The sequence below is a fragment of the Lissotriton helveticus genome, chromosome 8 (assembly GCF_964261635.1).
Source record: "Lissotriton helveticus chromosome 8, aLisHel1.1, whole genome shotgun sequence".
Taxonomy (NCBI): Eukaryota; Metazoa; Chordata; class Amphibia; order Caudata; family Salamandridae; genus Lissotriton; species Lissotriton helveticus.
Genome location: NC_136069.1, coordinates 1,502,400,259 through 1,502,424,403, shown reverse-complemented (window position 1 = coordinate 1,502,424,403; position 24,145 = coordinate 1,502,400,259). Strand labels below are relative to the sequence as shown.

At 43.6% G+C, this 24,145-nt stretch overlaps 1 pseudogene; it reads left to right on the top strand.

The window, feature by feature from the left end:
• Positions 1-1,265: 1,265 nt before the first annotated feature.
• On the top strand, positions 1,266-2,078 carry LOC144772025 (ATP synthase F(1) complex subunit delta, mitochondrial-like; annotated as a pseudogene).
• The last annotated feature ends 22,067 nt before the right edge of the window (positions 2,079-24,145 follow it).

Below are 24,145 nucleotides of genomic sequence, written 5' to 3'. Positions count from 1 at the left end.
GCCTCTCACGATGGGCTGGGTACTTGGAAGGGCCAAAGGCCATGAACAGTGGAGGTTGGCTGCATGTGTAGTGTAGGAAGCAGGGCTTGGAGGCCAGTCCTTCTATGCAAACCCACTGCACAGAGCCAAAGACTATGCACAGGGAGAGCTGGCTGCCCATGGAGTGTTGGTTTTCAGCCTGCGGAGGATGTTATGGTTAGCTCACAGTTTCTACTGAAAATACTTTTTGATTTTCTACATTTGTTACTATTTGTCGAATCTGGAAAAATATGAGAAAAAAATGATCCCATTTGTGTTCAGCTTTGAATATCTCCTACTGACCGGTCAAGGATGAAGAAAAAGGGGCGTCAACAATGTGTCTTTCTTATTTTAATTCCTATAGGTTATTTGACTCTCTTCTATACAACCAAGTGGAACTACACCAAACTTGGCATCAAAGTAGAACTTTACTCTAGGGGCTTAATTACTTGGTTTGGAATAAATCCATTCAGTTGTCAAAAAGATAAGCAGTGAAAAAACATTGGTAGCTGTGAAGAGATTACATGTCAATGATATCGAAACCATTAATCTGTGGATGGTGCAAGAGCGCAGGTCTGCAGACCATTTTTGGACCCAAATTTGAAAGAAATCAGTAAATCTGATTAGACAAGGCAGTGTTTTTTTCCTGGTTCCTATTTTGTGCCTGCAAACCAAAAACTGGGTCTGTGGACCAAAATCATCTGACTGGCTTGCAGCAACAGTGCAAATTCTATTGCCGCCACCATTACAGAGGCATCTGCTTGGTCCCTGCAGTCACAACATCCTGGAAAGAAGAAATGAAGTAGCCATAAAGGGACAGGAGTAGCACATCCTCCGGCCCAGGTGGGGCTAGGGGCAGAGGGACTCCTTGCGGTTAAACTAATATAAACATATATTATGCCATGAGGTTTGCAAATTCCGAAAGGGAATATAAGGACCTCCAGGGTTGCTCCACGGTCTCCATACCTTGCCTCTGGGTCCATAGTATACTTTGCCTCTGGATCCATACCTTCCCTCTGGGTCCATACATCAGGCTGCAAGGGATCTTGGAAATGTTGGTGTGCACTGTCTTGGGTTGATGGACCTTAGACGTGGCCCGTCAACCCGAGAGGGGGGCCACCAGGGTCCAAGACTCACTAAGGATTTGAGAACCATCCCATTGGGGTCCACAAACTGTCTTCAAAAAATGAAATAATAGCGCTCTTGCCCTTGGTGCCCCTTCCGGTGCCGGTGTCCATGTGTCCGCCATGCAGCTGTCAGTCGTCCGCGGCTTGCTTCGGCTCCTCGCCCCGCTGTGTCAGGCCCGGCGAGCGCTGGTTGCAGAGGTGGCCCGGGGGGGGGGGGGGGGGGGGGAGGGGGGGGGGGACTTCCCTTGAGCTTTACCTTCTGTTCCCCGGCAGAGGTCTTCTATAGTGGTGCTAGTGTGCAGCAAGTGGATGTTCCCACCATGATCGGGGCTTTTGGGTGAACAGCGTTTACAACGCAACTTTTACAACAAACTACCTTTACCACGCAACTTTTACAACGCAAGTCGTTACACCGACTTGCACTGGGGGCGCTCTAGGATAGGGAATAGTTTGATTTACTATCCAACACCTTCCCTACTATCCACGGGGACTGGAGTTGGAATAGTAAATTAAACTATTCACTATCCAGCGCCCCCCAACGCAAGTCGTTGTAACGACTTGGTTGTAAAAGTTGCGTGGTAAAGGCATGCGTTGTAAAAGCATGCGTGCTAACGACATACATCCCTTTGGTATCCTCCTTGCTCACGTACCAACCCTCCAGGTCCTTGCCCCTGGCGTCGTTACCGTGTTCAGTGGTGAAGGGGTTGCTTCCAAGTACTTTGTGAGCAGCGGCTCGGTTATGGTGAACCTAGACTCCTCAGTTCTGCTGCTGGCAGAGCAAGCGTATCCTTTAGACATGCTGGGCATCAACGCTGCAAAAGCAAACTTGGAGAAGGCACAGTCGGGCTGTCAAGCGCATCAGACGAGGTGGCCAAAGTGGAGACCCTGATTATTCTGGAGGCGACCCAGGCCATCGTGAGAGCTCTGGAGTGATTTAGGCTCCTCAAGCCCAGATGCGCCCTCCATGGCTCCTCCAATACACCCCCTTTGTACACAGTATTCTATTGTAGACAGACGAGACACAATAAATGGAAAAACAACCAAAAGAAAAAAATAATAATAATAATAACATCAAAAATAATAATAATAACAATAACAACAATAATAATCCTAATAATATTAATAGTTATTATTACAACATTTTAAAAAAATTGACAAAACGCCTCTTTTTGCCCGCCGGTTGGCCATGCGCAGCTGGGATTGTCTGCTTGAAGCGTTAATGCACGGCCTGCACTTTTCATTGCACTACTTGTGTAATTCACTGCCCTATTATTCCCACTTTTTTCCTATTTGAACAGGTAAACAATGTTGTTCTCAATAAAAGTTTCTAAATGAAAAGCTGCTCCGTACAGTTTGATAAAAAAAACATACTACACGAAAAACACATATCAGTTTATAATTCACGTTCGCCTTTTAAAAGATGAGAGGTTTTATATTTTTATTGAGATCCATATAATTGCACAAAAATGGATGAACAATTTCGCATATATCAGGAATGTTTGTTGAGAAATTGTAATCAAACGCAGCCACACAAAATCATTTCATTTCGAGGCTTCTCCCAGGAGATTAAAAAAAATCACACATTGTCTTCCAAGTCAGAGGTCTGCGAAAATCTGCTCATTTAATTAAAGTAAAAATAGGTCTCATAATTAACAGTATTGGAATGCTGTAACCTGCGCTACAGTTGCACCAAAGACAAACAATTGAGGTTCATATTTCTTCCTTTTGGAGGTGATGAAAAATGTTATCAACAAGGATGCCGATCAAAAGGAATCGAAAGTGAACGTATAAACAATTTACTATATTTTTCACGTTTAAGTATGCAAAGTTAAGTAATTAAAAAATACCTTGTCTTTCCAATTTGACATATCACTCTATCATCTCAAATAAGCACATCACATTCACAGTAGGTTTGGCCAATGTGAGGGGCAAATAAAAGGCTAATGGGAGGGGCAAATAAAAAGGCCAATCAAGCCAGGGGTCATGGTTTTGCACATCGTGCTCGTCTTCCAAGGGCAGGGAAACAGTGGTGGCTGGCCAAAGGAGCTTTCCTTTTCCTTCTCCTTCTCAGCCCGATTCTGCTCTGCTTCTTCTCCCCTCATCTGCAGCACAACCAGAGTTACATCCGACCATTTTTGCAGAAGATCACTGTATACATATTTGAGAGAGCAATGTCCTTATATCAATCCTAGAGGTCACACCCACCTTCATACCCTCCTCCATGCATGTACCATCCATGCCAGGAACACCTGAACCAGTAATTGTGGTTATTTAGAGTTTGGCAGATGGGGGCACATGCCTTAAAATGTTAAGTGCCTCGTCTGTTAGACTAGAAGTTCCCTCACCCCATTTAGAAATGGGTGAAGTACCAAGTTTCTGATGGGGGAGGCTCAGCTGGCTCTGCCGGACGGAGCCTCTGTCTGGCGGCCCACCTGCAGAGGGCTTGTTATGGTATGTTATGTGGCTTTGAAGAATGTGACTTATCACCAGAAGGGTATCCAGGCTCTGGAGCAGGTGTGCAGGTCATCTGTTGGTGGTTTGTTGAAAAGCCAGGTCAACAGCCTCTTGCAGAATTCGAGAAGGCAGGACGAGGCCATGATGTGTGGAGGTAGGTCATTGCATGTTTTGGGCACGATGTAGGAGAAGGCTAGGTCATCCGTTCTGCTTTTGCGGATACTGAGGATGTGTGCAAGGGAGAGTGAGGCTGAGCGTAGGAGTCTGGTGAGTCGGTAGAATTAAAGAAGGTGGCAGTTTATGCATGCTGTTCCTATGTGGTGCAGTGCATTGTATGCATACGTAAAGAGTTTGAATTGGTAGCATTTGGGTATTGGCATCCAGTGGACTTCTCTGAGGGTTGGCATGATGTTTGTGCAACATGGAAGGTCCAGGACAGGTCTAGCTATGGCATTCTGGATGGTCTAAAATTGGTGGTGGCTGGGGACTCTGGCATGGATTGTGTTGCCTTAGTATAGTCTTCTAGTGACTAGGGCTTGAGTTACATACACCTGATGCACATGTAGATCAATTTGAGGATTTTCCTGAGGCTGCTTCGTAGTACGTTTCTGGTCAATCTAGGTTGAGGCGTTCACCCTTTTTAAGAGAGGTCATTCTTGCCTACGTTTCTCCAGTTCAGGAGTGCTGTGGAAAGCATGGCAGCCCTGAAGGGGAAACAGAAGAAATGACCTCACTTGCTGGGAGAGAACTTCTGCTGAGCTTTTGGGGTTTGGTACTGAAAATCAAAACACTTTGCTAAGCTGGCATATCAAAATCTCCCATTCAGCAAAGTTCAGTTCTTTCAATGGGGCCACCAATGCTGGAGCTCCTCTTGCCAGGAGGGGATCTAAAAATACGCCTTCCTCCAGGTAGAGCGGATGATGCCATGGCTTCGGCTGACCAGGAAGACCAGTGAGATGCCTGCCCTACTGTAAACGAGGCCAATTGTGTTAAACTATGTGATTGGCCTGGGAGGCATTTTAGTAAAGTGGCTGCAGCAATTTGGTTCAGCTCTCAAAGGGGTAAGAACTCTCTGCCACATTTGAAGTAACTCTACCAGGCAGGCATGGGCATCTACCAGCAGTGGCATCTGCAACCTCTGGCCTGCCTTTTATTACCCCTAGCACTGCCCTTCCAACCGCTGATGTCAATAACCTTGAATTCAGCAATAGGGGCAGAAAATAAACAGCTACTTTCTGCTATTTCCATTCAGGACATTTTACCAGCCCCTCAGCAGCAGCTAATATACTATTGAAAGACCGACGGTTGGGACAAGTGTCAGCTCTATGATGTCCCCAGGGACCAAAGGAGTAATAATCTTACATCTGCATTGCTAGGGCATTTGGGGCCAGATGTATGATAAGATTTTGCATGCTCAAACGGGTTTACGACCCATTTGCGCATGCAAAATCTTATAGGGCCATGTACAAACACTATTTGGCGAGCCGCAAAGAATTACGACTCGCAAAATAGTGTTTAGCGACTCGCAATTGGGAAGGGGAGTTCCAAGGGCGTCCCTTTCTAATTGTGACTCTCAGCCCTATGTATGAATGTTTTGCGACCGCAAAACAATCGCAATTTACCGCCCTCTTCAAGAGGGTGGTAATGCAGTCACTAATTGAAAGGGGTCCCAGGGGAGCCCTCCCACTTTGCAAATGCAGAGGAAAATATTTTTTAGGGGCAGGCAGTGGTTCCAGGGACCACTTCCTGCCCTTAAAAAAATGAAACGAAAATGTTTCATTTTTTTTCTAAATGCAGCCCATTTTTCTTTAAGGAAAACGGGCTATATCAAAAATAAAACTGCTTTATTTAGCATCAGTCCCAGACATGGAGGCCTGCTGAGCCCAGTAGGCCACCATACCTGGGAGGGCCAGCCATTCTCAATGGGGTCGCAAATTGCGAGTGCCTCATTAATAGTCCTGAGGCTCGCATTTTGCTACCCCATTGGGAATCGCAATCAGTGTCTCAGACACTGTTATACATTGTAAATTGCGAGTCACAATTTGCAACTCACAATTGAGCGCAAATTTCGAGTCACAATTTACAATGCTCGTACATCTGGCCATTGGTGAATTGATATCGATGTACACAGAGCTAATTAACCCTACTAAAGAAGTGCGCTGACAGAATACCCAATATGTGATATGAGGGGAGGCTTTACAGATAACGACTTGGGGCAAGTTTGGAAACCTTAATAAAAAGTTACTCAGAAGCAGATAAAAAGTAATGAGTGGCATCTGACGGGAACAGTGTTCATGTTTTGTACTTTCAAGGAATGTACAATATGCCTTTGTCTCTCATTCTTTATTATCAGTGTGTGTCTGCGCCCCGTTCACTATTTCACTGTTATCTGCACGTAGTACATCAACTCAAATGTTGTGATCACCATGGCAACCTCCCACTCCCAATCTTTATTTTTCCATTTATCAATCTGTTAAGGTGCTCTGAAGACACATTAAGGCTTTGTGAATAATCAGGCCCTCTTTGCATTAATAAAACAGCAGTCGGATTATTTCCATCAGAGTAGGAATATTAATCAAAGCCATGATTTATGTACAGGGTGCAGGCGATCTCTTCTTTCAAAATGATTGTTGAATATGCTGCAGCAAGGAGTGGGTAAATATTCTAGAATCAAGGACCTGTATTCTAGCGTTTGCACAGCGCTTAAATCCCCAATGAGGGCGCTGAGGCACTTAGTCACAAAGGTAGTAAGCTACACCGCTTGAGGTGTATGATTGGACTGGTGTTTTTGTTTTGAGCCTATGTGGGAAGTGTTTTCATGTCATGAATGATGGCCACCGAGGTGCATTTACCGTTTTATGGGTAGACCGTAGAGACATTTTAAATCAGCAGAGTAATTTCAGTAATTACGCATTACTCTAGTGATGAGAAATGATAGAAATTACGTGATATTGTCAGCTTGAGTAACTATGAGTAAGTTGGAGCAAAAAATCTACACCAGAATCAAAGGAACAACTAACCAAGTGAGTTTGAGCGGCTGCTGGCTACTGCAATTGATGTCCTGCAGCATTCAGTGCTATTTTCTTAGCACAAAAAGCATCCTTGAGGCCGTTCTAAGTGGGAGGGTACATTTTGCACTCAGAAAATAGCACTAACTTCTGGATTACGCTTCTCAGCTAATTACTCATAATTACAAGTAATTTTGCATTACGCATGAGTAAATATGCAAGAGGGAATTACGCCAGTAATGCTCACTCCTAGTGATGGGATGCAGAGTGTTAGAAACGGGGTCTCTAGTTGGCAGTTGTTTGCACTAGGTCCAAGTAGGGACCCTCGCTAGTCGGGATCAGTAAGTTACATACAAAGAACGACCTATGTTCACCCCCTTTGTAGCTTGGCAAAGAGCAGTCAGGCTTATCCCCAGAGGCAACATGTAAAGTGTTGGTACATGCACACATAGTAACACAGTGAAAACACCACAAAAGTATTCCACACCAGTTTAGAAAAATAGCCAATATTTATCTGAGTAACACAAGATAAAAATGCCAAAAATCCAACATACACGAATCAAGTTATGAGGTTTTCAATATTAAGTAAAGCTCTAGTTCTTAGTAAACAATAGCTCTGGCTGGGGCTATCAGGCTGTGCTTGACTGTGACCAATCCGCTGGTTCAGTCTGATCACGAGGGAGTGTGGGCCGAATACAGGGGTCGCGCAGACCCCAGCATAATACCTTATATATGTCAAGATGATGCAAGGCACAGGGGAGGTGAGGCATAGTGAAAGCAGGTAATGTTTTGGTTCCTTACTGCCGCAATATGGTAGTCATATGGGCAGGAACATCGGCACGTTGGCACTTGGACAAGGTATGTTGCGCAAAGGTTGTGAGGCATCACTGTAGCCAGTGAGGCGTCGAATCCTGGAGGCGGTGCAGAGGCAGAGTCGTTGAGCCGCTAACTCGCGGACGATGTGAGGTGCAGGGGAGGTGATGCTTCATTTGTAGATGCAATACCTTGGTTCCTTACTGCTGTGTGGTATCAATGAGGAAGTTGGCTGTTAAGCCGCGAGGCCTTGATTTTGCAGTTTCAAGTTTGAACCACTGGGCCACAGCTGTGGCATCGGAGTGGTGCGTCACGGATGTCGGTGGTGCGGTACTTGGGACTCCCGCAGGTGCGGTTCTTCACGGGTTCGGTGCAGGCAGCAGCAGGGCATCAAAGTTGCAGACAGGGCTGGTTCCGAAATTGCTCGGTGTCGGTTTCTTCTTGTAGCATGTAAATTCACTTCCAAGGGTCAAGGAACTGGAATTGGCACCACTTGGCAAGCAGAGCTCTCAGCAGATGAGCCGAGGTGCTACAGGTGAAATCTGTGATGCCCTGAGACTTTCAAAAGGAGTCAAGCTCAACTCAAGCCCTTGGAGAAACTTTAGGAAGCAGGATGTAGAAAGCAAAATCCAGTCCTCTCACTCTCAGGACAGAAGCAGCAGGCAGCAGGCCAACACAGCAAATAAACAGCAAAGTGGTAGTCCCTCCTGGCAGCCCAACAGACATTCTTCCTGGCAGAATGTCCTCAGTCCATAAGTGTTCTGAGTCTATGATCTCGGAGGTCCAGCACTTATATCCATTTTAGCCTTTGAAGTAGGGCTCCTTCAAAGAAAGGTCGTTGTAGTGCACAAGACTCTGCCCTGCCTGGCTCTGGCTCCAGACTCAATACGGGTAGAGTTCTTTTTGTGGGGACAGGCACAACCCTATTCAGGTACAAGTGTCAGCTCCTCCCACCACTCCAGCTCAGGAAGATTCATCAGCCTGGTAAAGGGCCATCAGGATATGCAGGGCACAAATCAGTTCCTTTGTGTGTAACTGTCTAGAGTGAACTCACAAAACCCAACTGTAAGCCCACCCAGACATGTATTCTAGGGAGAGGCAGAGGCACAGAATGTTTAAGTAAGAAAATGCTGACTTTCTAAAAGTGGCATTTTCAGACCTGCAACCTAAAAAACACCTTTACTAAAAGATGTGTTTTTAAATTGTGAGTCTAGAGACACCAAACTCCAATTTCCTATCTACTCCCAATTGAAAGACACCCTAATATGATGTTACCAGGCAGCTCGAATGCTAACCTATGGGAGAGATAGACCTTGCTGTAGTGAACAATGAATTTAGCAGTTTTTCACTACCAGGACATGTAAAACTCACAAGTACATTTCCTACCCCTTAAATAAACTGCACCCTGCCAATGGGGCTATTGAGTGCATACCTTTGGGGTGTCTTACATATAATAAAAGGAATGGTTTGGGCCTGACAAGTGGGTGCACTTGCCAGGTCGGAATCGCAGATTAAAACTGCCCCTACAGATGCTAGAGTGGCAGGCCTGAGACAGGTTTGTGAGGCTACTGATATGGGTGGCACAATCAGAGCTACAGGCCTACTAGTTGCATTCGAGTTACAGGCCCTGGGCACACATGATGCACTGTACTAGGGGCTTACTAGTAAATCAAATACGCCAATCATGGAGAAACCAATTACCGTCAGGTTTTAGTCAAAGAGCCCTTGCACTTCAGCACTGGTCAGCAGTGCTCAAGTTCCCAGTGTCCTAAAGCCAGCAAAAACGAAATTCAGCACCAAGTCAAAAACAGGAGGTCAGAAGCAAAAGGCCAGAGGAAATCATGCCAAAAGTGCCAGGTCTAACTCAGAGCATGGCAGTTTGACGAGCGAGGACATGTAAGAGATGGGTGTGACATTTATAACTGTAATAAGGACTTAAACAAATAGGCAGCTACACATAATGAGCCTGATCTTAAGTGCAGTGGGGTGCTCAGTGTGGAGCAATCAGAGAAGGCCTAGTAATCCAAACTGGGGTCGTGTGGTGAGCAAAAGAATGATGGATTAAACCCAGATCTTTGTGACTGGGGGTGAATGTTTGCATTGTTCAGCATTGCGTCCATCATTTGTTCCTTTTACTAGTAATCATATGCATTATGTGCCGAGCAGAGATAGTGTCAATGTTCAAATTAATTTTCATACCACCACGTTAACTCAAGTGGTATTTCTTGCTCTACAGGAGATTGTTGGAATGCAAGAATATAATTCATCTGGCATTGGTTATCTGCATGCTGCTAGTATGAGACTAATCAGCCTGACACATGCCCTTTGTAGAAAATTATGCCACCATTTTCTTACGTTTTGCCATATAGGACAATGTGCATCACTAAGGCAAAATATTTTGTAAGTGACAGGCACCAAGTGGGTTCGGGGTATAGGAGGCATTACATTTAGCATAATAGTGTAAATCAGGTGTGTAGATATTCTTATACACAGATTACTGTTGCCTTCCTATGTATAGCTGTTTACTACCGCCCACAGAACAGACGGTTACATTTAGCATATGGGTGAAAATCAGGTGCATAGATGTTCCTGTACACAGATTACTGTTGCCTTCCTATGATTGGCTGTTTACTACAGTCAATAAAACAGACAGATCGAAAAATTATCTTTCATTAAACACTGCATTAGTAGCCAGTTGCTTACAAGGTAACGGATACTCTTTTAAAAGCAATGTGTCACACAACGTTGATTTTCGCTATTTGTTTTAAAAAGCAAATAATTACACACTAACACTTAGGTGTTGTTTCACATGCACATTCATTAATTTAGCATTCTGTTACAGAATTATATTATTCTGAACAAATCGTGTAAAATCGCTGGAGGATGTTGAGTCACGCATTAGGATACAAAAAATCCTCTCCTTTCCTAAGTCAGTTTCATCACCGGAGTCGGGGTTCTGCTTTATGGTGTTATTCCCCATTGCTAGTGGCGCCAGGCCGACCGGGAAACCACTATGATGTAGCTAAGAGTTATCTCCAATTTCCACGAGTTTTAATTCATGTCATTCATAAAACAAGTGGACTGCTTGCGTTTTTGAATACATCATTCTTTAACCTCTTGGACGCTCATGACGAGGTCAGCTCGTAATGAGCGACGGAGCTCCGGTGCTCATGACGAGCTGAGGTCGTCATGACCGCGCCCATTCCGTGGAACGCTCGCACGCTGGGCTGATTCCCGTGCTGTGCTGAACGTTCCATTGGAACGGGCGCGTGAGCACCGCAGCACCATGGTTCATTACGAGATGACCTCCCGCCCCCCAGCACAGCGGGGGAATCCCGATAGCGGCGAAGGGGTTAAATGTTCCTCATTTTCCTCCACACTTTCCTCGCTCACCAGGGGATGACAAGCAGCCCCTTCAGGTGAAAACGGCACGCTGCCTGCGTGTTCTCCGTTGCCGACCTCCCCACATACACCTCTCTTCCCTGCACCCACGTCAGCTCACACTGCCTCTACACATATTGCTCACTATGGTTATTACAGCTACAGCCGGGATCAGCCCCCTCTAATACAACACCCACAATACAGCTCGACCCTCCCACGTGTATTACAGCCCCCCACACCACCCATGGACTACGGAGCATATTCAACACAAGCCACAACACTAACATAGCACATAAGGCACCCACCACTTTCTTTGCACGCCACAATTCCCTGCAAAGTCCTCTTTGCCCAAGCCCCACCCACCATTACCTCTTGCCGCCTACTCTCCCACCTCCCCATGCATTACCGCCACCTCCACTCCTCCCTACGTTGTGCACATGCTGCCAGCACACAGCTCTTCACTGTGCCAAGCTTTCCAACAGGGCCTGTTTCTAAAGCTATGCAGCCTGCGCTCCGCCCATCCAACCTCTTGACCGTTCTTGAGGGTTCTCAATAATGAGAATGAGTTCACTCTTTGCACATTCAGTTTGTGGCCTCCCTCTGCAGCAATGAGTTCACTGTCAGTGCTGGATTGCTTAATGAGTGACAGTGGATTGCACCAGCGCAGTGCATCTACTGGGTAACTCCACTTCATAAACGTAAATATGCCCCATCCTGCTTTCACGGAGGGGCTGGTGGGAAACCATCCAACTAGTGTTGATTGATAAAGCAATAGGATGCACTGGTACAACTGTGTGTGGGACTTTACATTGGAATATTATGGGTTGCTGCAGGGTTGGATTTAAGTTCTCCGTCAGAGGTATGTATGTAAGTACTAGCAGGCAAAGAGTTCTAGAGATTGATGGAACTCTCTGTTGGCCTCAGTACTAGAGCAGCACAGAGTTCCACCGGATTGGGAGTGGGGCGCATTGGCAGAGACGTGTGTGGGCCTCAGTACTAGGCAGCACAGAGATCTACTGGTTTAGGAGTGTGGTGCATTGGTAGACAAGTGTGTTGTCCTCAGTACTCGGACAGCGGCGTGGATGCCGGTTTGGAAGTATCACCGCCATCCCGGTGAGCGTCCCTTCGATTTTCCCCCCTTTTTCTTACCTAGATTTGACTTGTTGATAAATGCCCTTGTGACTCTTGGCTCCTTCCTTACTGAGTCTCTTTTCCCTGCCTTTTTCTGTTCTTACAGTCTACGCAACTTGTGGCATCAACTGACAGGTACTGCTGCATGCTGACTTACATCACATCTATGATTCTTAAGTAGTACCACTTTCTTGCTATATATTTACCCCTCCCATCTCCTTTTATTCTCCCAGCTTCTGTTACTACACTAGACAAGTACCTCTTTCTGAACCCGACCGGGTTGGAATTATCACCGGTCCAGGGGTAAGTCCATCACACCATTTTCTCACCCATGTCAGACTTTTATTATGCTATGCCACTTTATTTTCCATTGCGAGTTACGGAATACGCATTGACTCTCCTTTTGCATTGGGTTTTTTCCCCCCCGACCCTCCCTGTACTTCTCTTATTGTTTAGATTCTACATACCGTCGACTTTACCTTTAGGTATTGGACTCTTCCAATCCATTTAGAGCTGTTGCCCTTTGGTTACTAAATTCTTTCCACTCTTGGGCTTTTGTGGTGACACTTGCATGAGAGTACATTATGTGTGTTGCACCTTTGTGCTTGGCGACTGGTGTTCATGGTGGCACCTTGTTCGTCGAGCACCGCTTGACTCATGTATTATGCTGCACTTTGGCGCACAACAGATATTTGTTCCAGTGATAACTTGCATAATTCTCTAATTTTGCAGGCCCTACTATGGGTTTAGTCCCCACACTAGAGTGTTGGGTTTTAATTGATATGTGGTTTCCATGAGTGTTGGGTGATGCCGTTTTCCCATAGAATTGGGTGTGTTGTTCACCTGACATAATCATGTATATTGTGCTGAGTACGTTTTGTTTGTATAATTTCCATCCCTGAAGAGTCAGAGATCACTGTTTCTCTGACAAAGCACGTGTCGGCTGGCTGTTTTTGTGCTGTTACATATTAAAGAAACCAGGAAACCTACGTTTAATATTGTCCTAAATGTGTTTGAATGACGCACAGACTGTGTAGTTTTATTCTGTACGTGTGCACTGGACTGTTGCTATAACTCTAAAGCCAATGGCTGAAGGAGCCTGGTAAAAAAAAAACTTGTTGGAAGGAGTAGAGCCACAGACCTGTCGAGATAAATTGGAAACAATGGGTCTGATTCGTAAATTGCATTTTTGATTATGTTTACACTTTTGAGTCAGTTTACTACTTTTCGGTATTCATAAACTGCACTTTTGTATTAATTTACACTTTTGTAGTAACTAACACTTTAGTGTTAAGTCCGGCACTGCACATGGCCAAGTTCTGGTACTGCAAGTGTAGTTATGTGGACAGCTCCGTTCACCTTACCAAACATTTCCAAGTCATTCAAAACACAGCAGCCAGACTCACACTCCAACTGCCCCTTCACTTACATCACCAACCACCTCAAAAAGCTTCACTTAGTCCCAATTCACAAACATGCGTTCTTTAAACTTTTCATTCACATTTACAAGGCACTTCATACCCTTGACCTCACCTACCTGAATAACCGCATGCGCTTCCAGATATGGTTCACAAAACTCTGCTCGCCTGACTCCGGTTAGCCCACACACCCCACACTCTCATCCACCGAGCCAGACTTTATGGTCAAACTTTCTTGCACCTCACTTATAAAGTCTGGAACCACCTCTCCCAGCACATCAGAGCCTGTAGCTCTGTCCTTGATTCAGAAGAAACTTGAAACCTGGCTCTTCAACTAGGTCCTCTCCAGGACCCAGCTCACCTATTGGGGCCAGGATTACACATTCTCCCCACCCCAGTCCACCCTCCCCCAGCTGACATGCATGCTTTACAAATACTTTTAACATAACACAGAATAACATTGAAACTGACACATTAGCAAGTGGTTTCAGAATTCAAAATAAATGTAACCTCATTGTCTGTTATTACACAGTAGTCAGTCTTCATTGTAATACTTCTAAGACATTATCGTCTGCATGATAGTAAAGAGTGCCACCACATTTCAGTCACCTCACATTTGAAATTTGCTTCTATTAATCAAAATAGATAATAGACATAAAATGTCTATTGGGTTTATTTAAGATATATTTAAGAGTTTTATATAGCGCAGGCCAGACCCAAAGGTATCAGAGTGCTTTACAACATTATCACAGCGATGATAGACAGCAATTATTTGAGCAAACAAAAGTGTTGAGAGTCGAATCGGGTGATGAACTACAGAGAGACACAGAAGGAGGAACAAAAACAATGGGGTATAGAAAATGTATCATGGCGTTTTGATAAAGCTTGAGTTGATCCCAGACTATTTTGTAATCCTGGAAGAGGAACACACCCTTCCCTCACCTAAACACTAAGTAAATGGACGTAAAAGACATTGTTATGCAGAGGGTAATCAGCTGGAGGGGGAAGATGCACCTGAAGTGGCCCAGTTGGATTTGTTTAAAACTTTTACCTTCACTCTTAAACGTATGTTAGAAACAAAAAGTGGTGCCAAGCTGGAAGGTGAATCTGGGCATGACTTTGGGCAGGTTGGCTTTGTGAAGTGAGAGCACTTGGTGAATATTGCCTCCCAAGTACAAATTGTTCTAGTTGAAAGAAGCAGACTAAAGTGAGGCTTTGCGGGAAGAAGGTTTTGTCACATTAGATGTAGGGTCTGATCCTGTAAAAGATTTTCACAATCCCACTTATTCTCTTTTGTGAAACACAAGAATTTCCAGCAGTACTGGGGCACAGGCTATAAGTGGTAAGGAGGTGCTTCTATCCAGTGAGGTCACACCTTACCAGATTGATTGCTTTTTGCTTCATCACAGTTTTTTAAAACTCACCAATAAGCGTTTGTCCCACAGATTAGACAAAGAAACTACAGACCAACGTTTGTAAAGCAAACTTTACTTCTTCGGAAGAATTCAAGCTGCATTTTTCTGGGATAACCTTTGGACTATGGTCATATTGAAATAAATTATAATGTTGTCTTTCCACATGAGTTAACTGGGGTTTTGGTCCACTGGTCAGAAGCCTACTCTAGTTCTAGACGTTTCCAACTTTTTGGACTTCCGGCTTTCTACCGGCAAGTTCCTCTAAAAGTAACACAGCTGTCCGCATATCCAATTGTTCAACCAACCATACAGCAAAATCTTCCTTTTTGCTGCCTGGGTCAGTCTTGTCTTTCCATCAGTGGAACATGTTGTGATGCCACCACTGGAACCCACACAGATTCCCTAAAGGGGCATGGGGAAAGCAAGTTCGATGGATGGGGCATCAGTTTTTATGCACTTTTCTGAAGAACACCTACTAAGTGTTTTTCCGAGGCAGATGGTTTCAGAATCAATGTTTCAATCCATACCAAGTAGAACCACCTCACTTTTTGAATAAACGTTTATGAGTCTTATTTGCACTCACTTCATCAACCATATATCACCTTTAGTTTATGTACAAATCTCTCATTCATCATTTTAACAAGGGCTAATTAATGCAGTCTTAAAAATAAGGGTTGTGATCTCAGCCTTTGACAGACCACAATGGGATTCTGGAAAAAGTGGAACTGTTTTTTTTAAGGTAATACTAGAGGAGGGATTCAGATGGGAGTGGTATTAAATGTGAGCATTGTGAAGGAGGGGAGTGTACAGCACAAATTGATCTTTCCACCATATAATTTGATAATAATTAAATGGTCATTCTAAAATATGCCTGCTACTTATTGAAAATGGTTGCCTACTTTACCCAGAACTGAAAGGAGGTAACTAGATTATTACACAAAGTAAAGCACTGTCTTACTACTAGATCAGAATACATGAATTTGATATAAAGTGCCTGGTGATAGAGCCAGTAAAAGCTGAAAACTTTCAATATGCAGGAAAATCATTCTCACCGTATATCCTGGAATGCCCTCTTAAACCATGGAAGCATCACTGCTTTCAGCAGGGAACAGGGGCGCCTCAACACAGTATATGTCAATAATACAATGGAGAAACAATTATGCCCATACACATTGTCCAATAGACAAATTAAAATCGCATTTATTGAACAATTTAATTAAATAGGTTGGTGAAAACACAAACAACAACCAGATAAATTAACAAAAAGACTTAGGCACTAATGTGTGACATAAATCAAGGAAGTAGGTTAGTCACAATTTAGTTTGGAACATCACTTCTGTCCTCATGCTCATTATTATGCACAATACAGTAGGCTCAGTGTGCGAGAGTCGATGATGTTTCGATCCATACAAACAGGATCACCATCTGGACATTAACAATTCATAAATACATACAATAATATCCACGGGTCTGGACAAGCTGTTAGAATCTCAAAAGACCTAAACATAGGGACCAAACCTATATTCCTCTAGGAGACTACAGAAGGAAAAATCCTATAAAAGGACGGATTCCCATCACTCACCAGTGGTGACATGCTTCATCATCTGGGTCTCCTCCTAGTGTCACTCTAGTGGCACTAAGGGCTACAACCCTTTCAAAAGGAAAGAGGAGCTCACGGATGTTTTGAATGGAGCTATTTCAATTATAGCGATAAAACCTGCTATATTTATACCTACAGATGTGAATAATTGATTTGTGTGGGAATGTTAAGTGTAGTGCGGAAAATGCTGTGAATGTAGTGAGTTAAAATTAACCGTTGAGAGAAAAAGACTCTTATTAATATCTCGCAGTGATCAAACCTAAAAACAGTGGTAGACGTCAGTTTTCAACAAATAACTGTCTGTGTGTGAAGGGTCAACATGTTTCAGCATAAACGGACCAATTTTACCCTATGCCTTCTGCACTTTCTTTGCAGATCGGTGCCTCCTTTTTCCTGAGCGGCCGCAGGGTGAGGTGAGGTCTTATCCTCGTGTAATACGGGTAAGCATGCATTTTATGCATTGAAAAAATGGCACAATTAGAGACAATGATCCTTGAGTCCTTTGTTGAAAGTGCACCTACCTTTACACTACAGATCGGTGTATTTTACTCTTTTGCAGATACTATCGACAGTCTGTTATTCACAGAGGAATTGCTAAACAGCCCTGATTTCAGGTGATAAGGTTGTATTTGTTCCAACCTTTCATTCATTTATTCACTTATATTTATCACTTTGTGCAGTAGCAATATTTTGTGGTCCTGAAGAAGGCATAGGATAAAATTGGTCCCTTTATGCTGAAAAATGTTGACCCTTCACACGCAGACAGTTATTTGTCTTGTACTGTTTTTTGGTTTGATCACTGACAGATATTAACAAAAGTATTTTTCTCTCAGCGGTTAATTTTAACTCACTACATTCACAGCATTTTCCGCACTTAACATTCCCACACAAATCAATTATTCATGTAGGTCTAAATATAGCTGGTTTTATCGCTATAATTGAAATAGCTCCAATCAAAACATCCGTGAGCTCCCCTTTCCTTTTGAAAGGGTTGTAGCCATTAGTGCCACTAGAGTGACACTAGGAGGAGACCCAGATGATGAAGCATGCCACCACTGGTGAGTGATGGGAATCCATCCTTTTATAGGATTTTTCCTTCTGTAGTCTGCTAGAGGTATATAGGTTTTGTCACTTTATTTAGGTCTTTTGAGATTCTAACAGCTTGTCCAGACCCATGGATATTATTGTGTATTTTTAGCTTGTAATTGGGGAGCCAGGTCTTAAAAATATTCCCTAAGACCCTACATACGTTGTAGTTTTTTCTTCTCATTAACAAATCATTCATTTTTGCTGCCTGGATCAGCCTTGTCTTTCCATCAGTGGAACATGTTGTGACGCCCCCACTGGAACCCACACAGATTCCCTAAAGGGGCATGGGGAAAGCAAGTTCGATGGATGGGGCATCAGTTTTTATGCACTTTTCTGAAGAACACCTTTTAAGGGTTTCTTCGTTGTGCTGAGGCAGATGGTTTCAGAATCAATGTTTCAATCAATACCATGTAGAACCATCTCACTTTTTGTAAAAACTTTTATGGGTCTTATTTGCACCGCGTCATCACCCATATATCACCTTTATTTTATGTACAAATCTCTCATTCATCATTTTAACATGGGCTACTGCAGTCTTACAAATAAAGGTTGTGATCTCAGCCTTTGACAGACCACGGTGTGATTATGGGAAAAATTGAACTGTTTTTTTTAAGGTGATACTAGAGGAGGGATTCAGATGAGAGTGTTATTAAATGGGAGCGTTGTGAAGGAAGGGAGTGTACAGCACAAATTGATCTTTCCAGCATATAATTTGATAATAATTAAATGGTCATTCTAAAATATGCCTGCTACTTATTGAAAGTGGTTGCCTACTTTACCCAGAACTGAAAGGAGGTAACTAGATTATGACACAAAGTAAAGCACTGGCTTACTACTAGATCAGAATAAAGAATTTGATATTTAGTGCCTGGTGATAGAGCCAGTAAAAGCTGAAAACTTTCAATCCGCAGGAAAATCATTCTCATCGTATATCCTGGCATTCTCTCTTAAACCATGGAAGCAACAATGCTTTCGGCAGGGAACAGGGGCCCCTCAACACAGTATATGTGAATAATACAATGGAGAAACAATTATGCCCATACACGTTGTCCAATAGACAAATTAAAAGCGCATTTATTGAACAATTTAATTAAAAAGGTGGGTGAAAACACAAACAACAACCAGATAAATTAACAAAAAGGCTTAGGCACTAATGTGTGACATAAATCAAGGAAGTAGGTTAGTCACAATTGAGTTTGGAGCAGCACTTCTGTCCTCATGCTCATTATTAGGCACATTACAGCAGGCTCAGTGTGCGAGAGTCGATGACGTTTCGATCCATACAAAGTAACAGGATCAGCATCAGGACATTAACAATTCATTCTTGAGAGCTATAACCCAAGGATAAGAGGAGATAACTGAGGAAGTGGTCAAGGCCCATCTAGGAGTAAAGGGGAAATAAATGTAAATGCCAACCACATGTGTGGCTAGAGTCCTGGTGTCCACATACTGCCTTCTCCAAGGGCTGCAGAGTAAACCACTCGTGTGCACGCCTGGTGTCATGTAATGAGGAGTAGCTGACCGCGTTGCATGAAGCAAATATGGCCAACTACTCCTCATTCGGCGATGCCAGGCGTACACATGAGCGGTTTACTATGCAGCTCGGGAGCCGGATACAGGGCTCATTTTCTCACAGTGTTGGTTTGGTAACACTGCATCTCCACTAAGCAGTTGTGGTCAGGTAAGATCGGTTATTATACCGACTAGTGATTTCACATTGTTCAGTGCACACTAGCACCTCACCACCACATGTTTTTTTCAGCCCCGTGCCTAGCGCGATTGCATGCCGACACCACATATATTAACAGTACTCCTTGCCACTTACTGCACCAGCCTATCGCCTTGGGCATCCTTACGCGCCAATCAAGCGCGTTTTCATGACGATTGTCTAACTGTGTCCTTCGTACAGCAGCCCCCCAGCATATCGTCCTTTTTAGCCTCCGAGACAGCACTGACCCTACTATAATGGGCATAATAATGAGCATAAGGCAGCAGTGCTGCTCCAAACTCAATTGTGACTAACCTACTTTCTTGATTCACGTCATACATTAGTGCCAGATTTTTTTCAAATTTAACTGTGTATTGTTTCAGTTTCCCCAACCTATTTAATGAAATTGTTCAATAAATGTGATTTTAATTTGTCTATTGGATAACGTGTATGGGTATAATTTCTTCCCCATTGTATTATTGACATGTGCTGTGTTGAGGTACCCCTGTTCCTTTATAGTATTCATCATTATTATTGCCATAGGTAGTGCTCTTAGATGAAATTTAAAAACATTGAGTTACAGGTAGTAGAGTGGCTATTATTCCACACAGGACAGGGTCACTGCCACAATTCGCATGAACAAGGGGACATTCTTCACCTCTTTGTTATGGCTTAGGTTCCTCATTATTTAGAATGGGAATAGATACAGCAGGGAGCCCAGTGGCAATGGAGGCTTTGTCTCATTCTGAACTCCTCCAGGTTTTACCTGGCAAAACCTTTGCGCAGAAAAAGGCCCCCATTAGGAGAGGGCCTATAAACCTTAATAATGGCAGGTGAAACGTGCCAATATTTCTTTGGGGGAAAAAATCTACTTTAATTATCAGAACATACTGATATGGTACGGTAAACACCAAAATCGGCATGCTATTCATCAGAAACTGCAATAGGTGATAATAGTCGTACCCAAAGGATGCCAAGCCCCTCGGTGTCGGTATAATTACTGCCTGCAATAACCACCCAGTCATAAAGAAAGCCAAAGTGGGATATTTTTGAGCTTTTTGTAGTGTCCACTTGAATGAGAGCCTTAGGGCCATATGTATCAACACATTTCCCCATAGACACAGAATGGACAAAACCCTTTGATACATCTGGCCCTAAGTCATTATAAAGTACTATCAGGTGAAACAACCTGGTGCAAAGCCTGAAACTTACAGTCACCAGCATGAGAAATGATATTTAAAGAAAATAGTAGTTTGAGCAAACAAATGACCTCAAAGGAATCCATGCGAAGAGGAGACTGCAAAGAACCTCCCACCTCCTGCAGCTGATGGTCCACATCTTCTTAACAGTATCTCTCCTCCCATAGGATTGACAGAGCCTTTTCATAGAGAAATATAGTGTGTTGACAGGCTAGATGTTCCAACCCATCATTGGGGAGAAATGGCTGTGAAGAGTAAGAGACAAACAGTAGTAATCAGATCCCCACATGCACTTCCCATAACTTGCCCTCGTGACTGCACTCCAGTGCATACATTGTATGAGGGTAATTTGACCACTTATTCATTTTAGCTTCCATAGCAATCGTAACCACTTTACTAGCAACCCCTGCGGCAGCACAGCTAAGATGTCTGCCTGTAGTCTATTTCCAGCTATCAAGGGGCGAAAAAATACACTTAGCTTAAAAGAACTCAGCTGGCTGGCTTTGTGAGCTGTCAGCAATGTAATAACTGTTCACACTATTTCCTTTTTCACTAGCAAGATAAGAGCCTATGATTGCAAAAATTGCTCAGGAACAAGAGACCATAAGGTCAGAAGCCCAATTAGTATGCGTGCAAGTTAGGGAAAAAAGATAAAAACACAGTGATTGGCTGACAATGTTCTGTGCCAGTAAAAGGAAACCCAGTACGAAAGCAAGGAAGAGGGGGCAGAAAATGAGGTATGTCAGAGGGATAAAGTCATGGAGGATGGAACCTCTTTATGAGAATTCTGGGGCATATTACCAAGGTAGGCGAAATGAAATTATCGCCGCTTTAGCGGCGATAATTTCATCGCCCTATTAGCAAGCTGTCGCTAACATCAGTTAGCGACAGCTTTTAGTTGATAGCGAGCGTTAGGGGCCCGCTTTGCATGTCAGCGATATTTATCGCTAATGACATGCAAAGTGGGCATACCCAACCTGTTAGCGACTGAAAGCAGTCGCTAACATCGCTATCGCCTATTACCAACGCAGGCGTAGCGATAAAAAAATGTGCGCTTAGCGCGAATATCGCCGAAAACTAACGCCTGCTCAGACCACTTCTTAACCTGTATATCCAATGGGAGTTGGATATTCAGGTTAAGACCCTATTGGCATTAATGCATGAATATCGCTGGTTTTCTAGCGATATTCACGCATTTCGCCGCTATCGCCGGTTATTTTATCGGATTAGAGATAAACGTTGCTAATAGCACGGTATCTCTGCGATAAAATCCGGCGATGCGCGGCGATAGAAAAAATTCCGCTAAGCTTATTTTGCGATAAATATCGCTAGTTGTTGATAATATTCCCCCCTGTTCTTTGAGGAATTAGTGTTTCACTTTTGGTGGGCAAATTTCGTACAGGGCAACATTTCAGAGCAGGAAAGGAGATTTAAAAAAAAAAAAAATTGTCGAGAGTATCTATTTTCCTAAATGACTTATATTGTAGCAGAGGGATCTGTCTGCATTGGGTCAATGGTATGTATGGTGACGGACAAGCAACATTTAATTTTTGGCAGTTTAATAACAGAGCAAAAACAAAAACAGGTCTGTCACTCCTCTAATTCCCCCTTCAAGAATTAAGACAGTGTTAACCTTTGATGTCAGAGGGAATTCTTGGAGGGGGTGACTGGAGCGTGCATGGCAGACATCAACATTTTATTTTTGGCAGTTTTACAAAAACTCCAAATCGGGTTTCTGCATACAAGAATCGGGAGGCGAGAGACGGGCCTTGAAACCTGTAGTCTCCCACCTGAATTAAGAGGGTTGGCATGTATGGGCAATACCATAGCTGTTAGTTACACTTAAGATCGTAAATCACTCTAAAAGGCAATACAACATGACTGATCATGAAGATACACTTTCCAGAAGGACTTTTTAAAAGACATTATTTTCCTATCGAAGAGTACCGTGGCCTAACCAAGATGGCGTGCAGGTGTATATCTCATAGGTTCTGTCCAGGGTCCAGCAGCTGCACTCCCGCATCAAGCATGGGGGGGGGGTTGATATTTGGAAGGAAATGCCCACAAGGCCTGAGGAACGTGTCAGCCTATTCCCCAACTCTCACCGAGAAAATCTGTAGTGCACGTAAATGTCAAAGAGTGGTAAATAAGGCAACCTCCAAAGCAGAGAGATTGTGACGTAGTGCATCCTATATGAGCTCACTCCAGCAGATGTGTTGCGGGCCATAAAAGAAACAAGAACCTCTCTTGAGGCTAAAGCACATACACTGGCCATAGAACTCAACTTGGTCCACACAGATCTATGAAGTGCTACTGAAATTAACAAGTGGAGAAACAGGCAGATGTGACAGGATGCAAGATATCTGCATTGGAGACAACAGTGTCTGCGTTGCTACATGCTAGACCTGCCAGCCTTAGGATGGTCTTCCTCGAAACGTTTTGTTTTGTTTCACTGCAAAACAGTGAAATAGGACCGTCTAAAGCTACGGATGACTTAAATAAAGGACTGCTGTTGTAGTATATATGCTGAAACTGGGTGACAACATGTCACAACATGAAGTGGATCCCTATCACTATGCATACAACTGCTAACTATTCGACTGACCAATCTCCCCCAATTTATTCAATCTACCCTACTTATAGAACCTGAATACACAACCATTGTAGATTACTGGAACTACTTGGGTCTGCTACAATTTGTTTTGCAAGGCTCCAGAGCTCCTGATTGACTTGTAAATGCCAGGTCTGTTCTGTTCAGTTTATTATGATTATTTATCCTTTTCTTTCTTCTTTCCTTTATCCTTTTTCTTCTGCATGTCTAGTGGGACCACTGCTGGTACTTACTCAGATTGACACAACGATATCCACAAGTTATGAAATACCTTTAACATCTATGATACAGTATAGATGCCTGGGCGGCTGGCAGGATAGGTATTGTAGCTGCATGCTTTGTTTGAATTTAGCTCTTAAATTATGTTGGAAATAGTGGTGCCATAAAGTACACAGGATGTGGAGTAGTTGTGCAAACATTACAGAGGGTTGGTGTATCTACACTGCACAATATGGTTACTACGTTGACATGGAATGTCAGGGGGTTAAACAACTACACAAAGAGGGCAAGGGTTGGGGTGTATTTGCACAAGTATGTTCCTGCTGGTAACATATAAAGTTGGGATAGTGCACTAAAAGTACAATATAAATGGAGGGGTCGTTTTTCTCATGCAGGCTATAGCACCAATGCGAGAGGGCTGAGTTTTTTTATTGCCCCAGGAGAGCTACTTGGGGTGAACAAAGTACATTCTGATACAAAGGACAGACTCCTGGTATTACATGGTCGATTGACCAAGAGGGCAGCAACACTGCTAGGTATAAACCGAATGCACCGAATAGCTAGCTTGCATCAGATTTCTACACACAAGCAAAAGTTGGTTCGCTCTAGACTACACAGAATGGAATTGCTAGATATATAGATATGTTAGATATATGGAGGGCTCATAATCCCATGACAAAGGAATACATTCACTTTGCCCTCACCCACAACACATGTACAGAAGAATAGACTTTGTACTGGTAGACAGGGAGGTCCTTCCTGGACTGGAAACAAGCATCCTGGGACTGGTTTTGGTGCTGACTATACCACTGGATTTAAGCTAGCCTGGCTGAGGGGGGGTGATACCCTGAAACCGGTCCCAGGATGCTTGTTTCCAGTCCAGGAAGGACCTGGCCTGGCAGTTCAGGCTGGACTGTTCCCATGAGAAGCAGGGTGAAGACTGATTTATATATA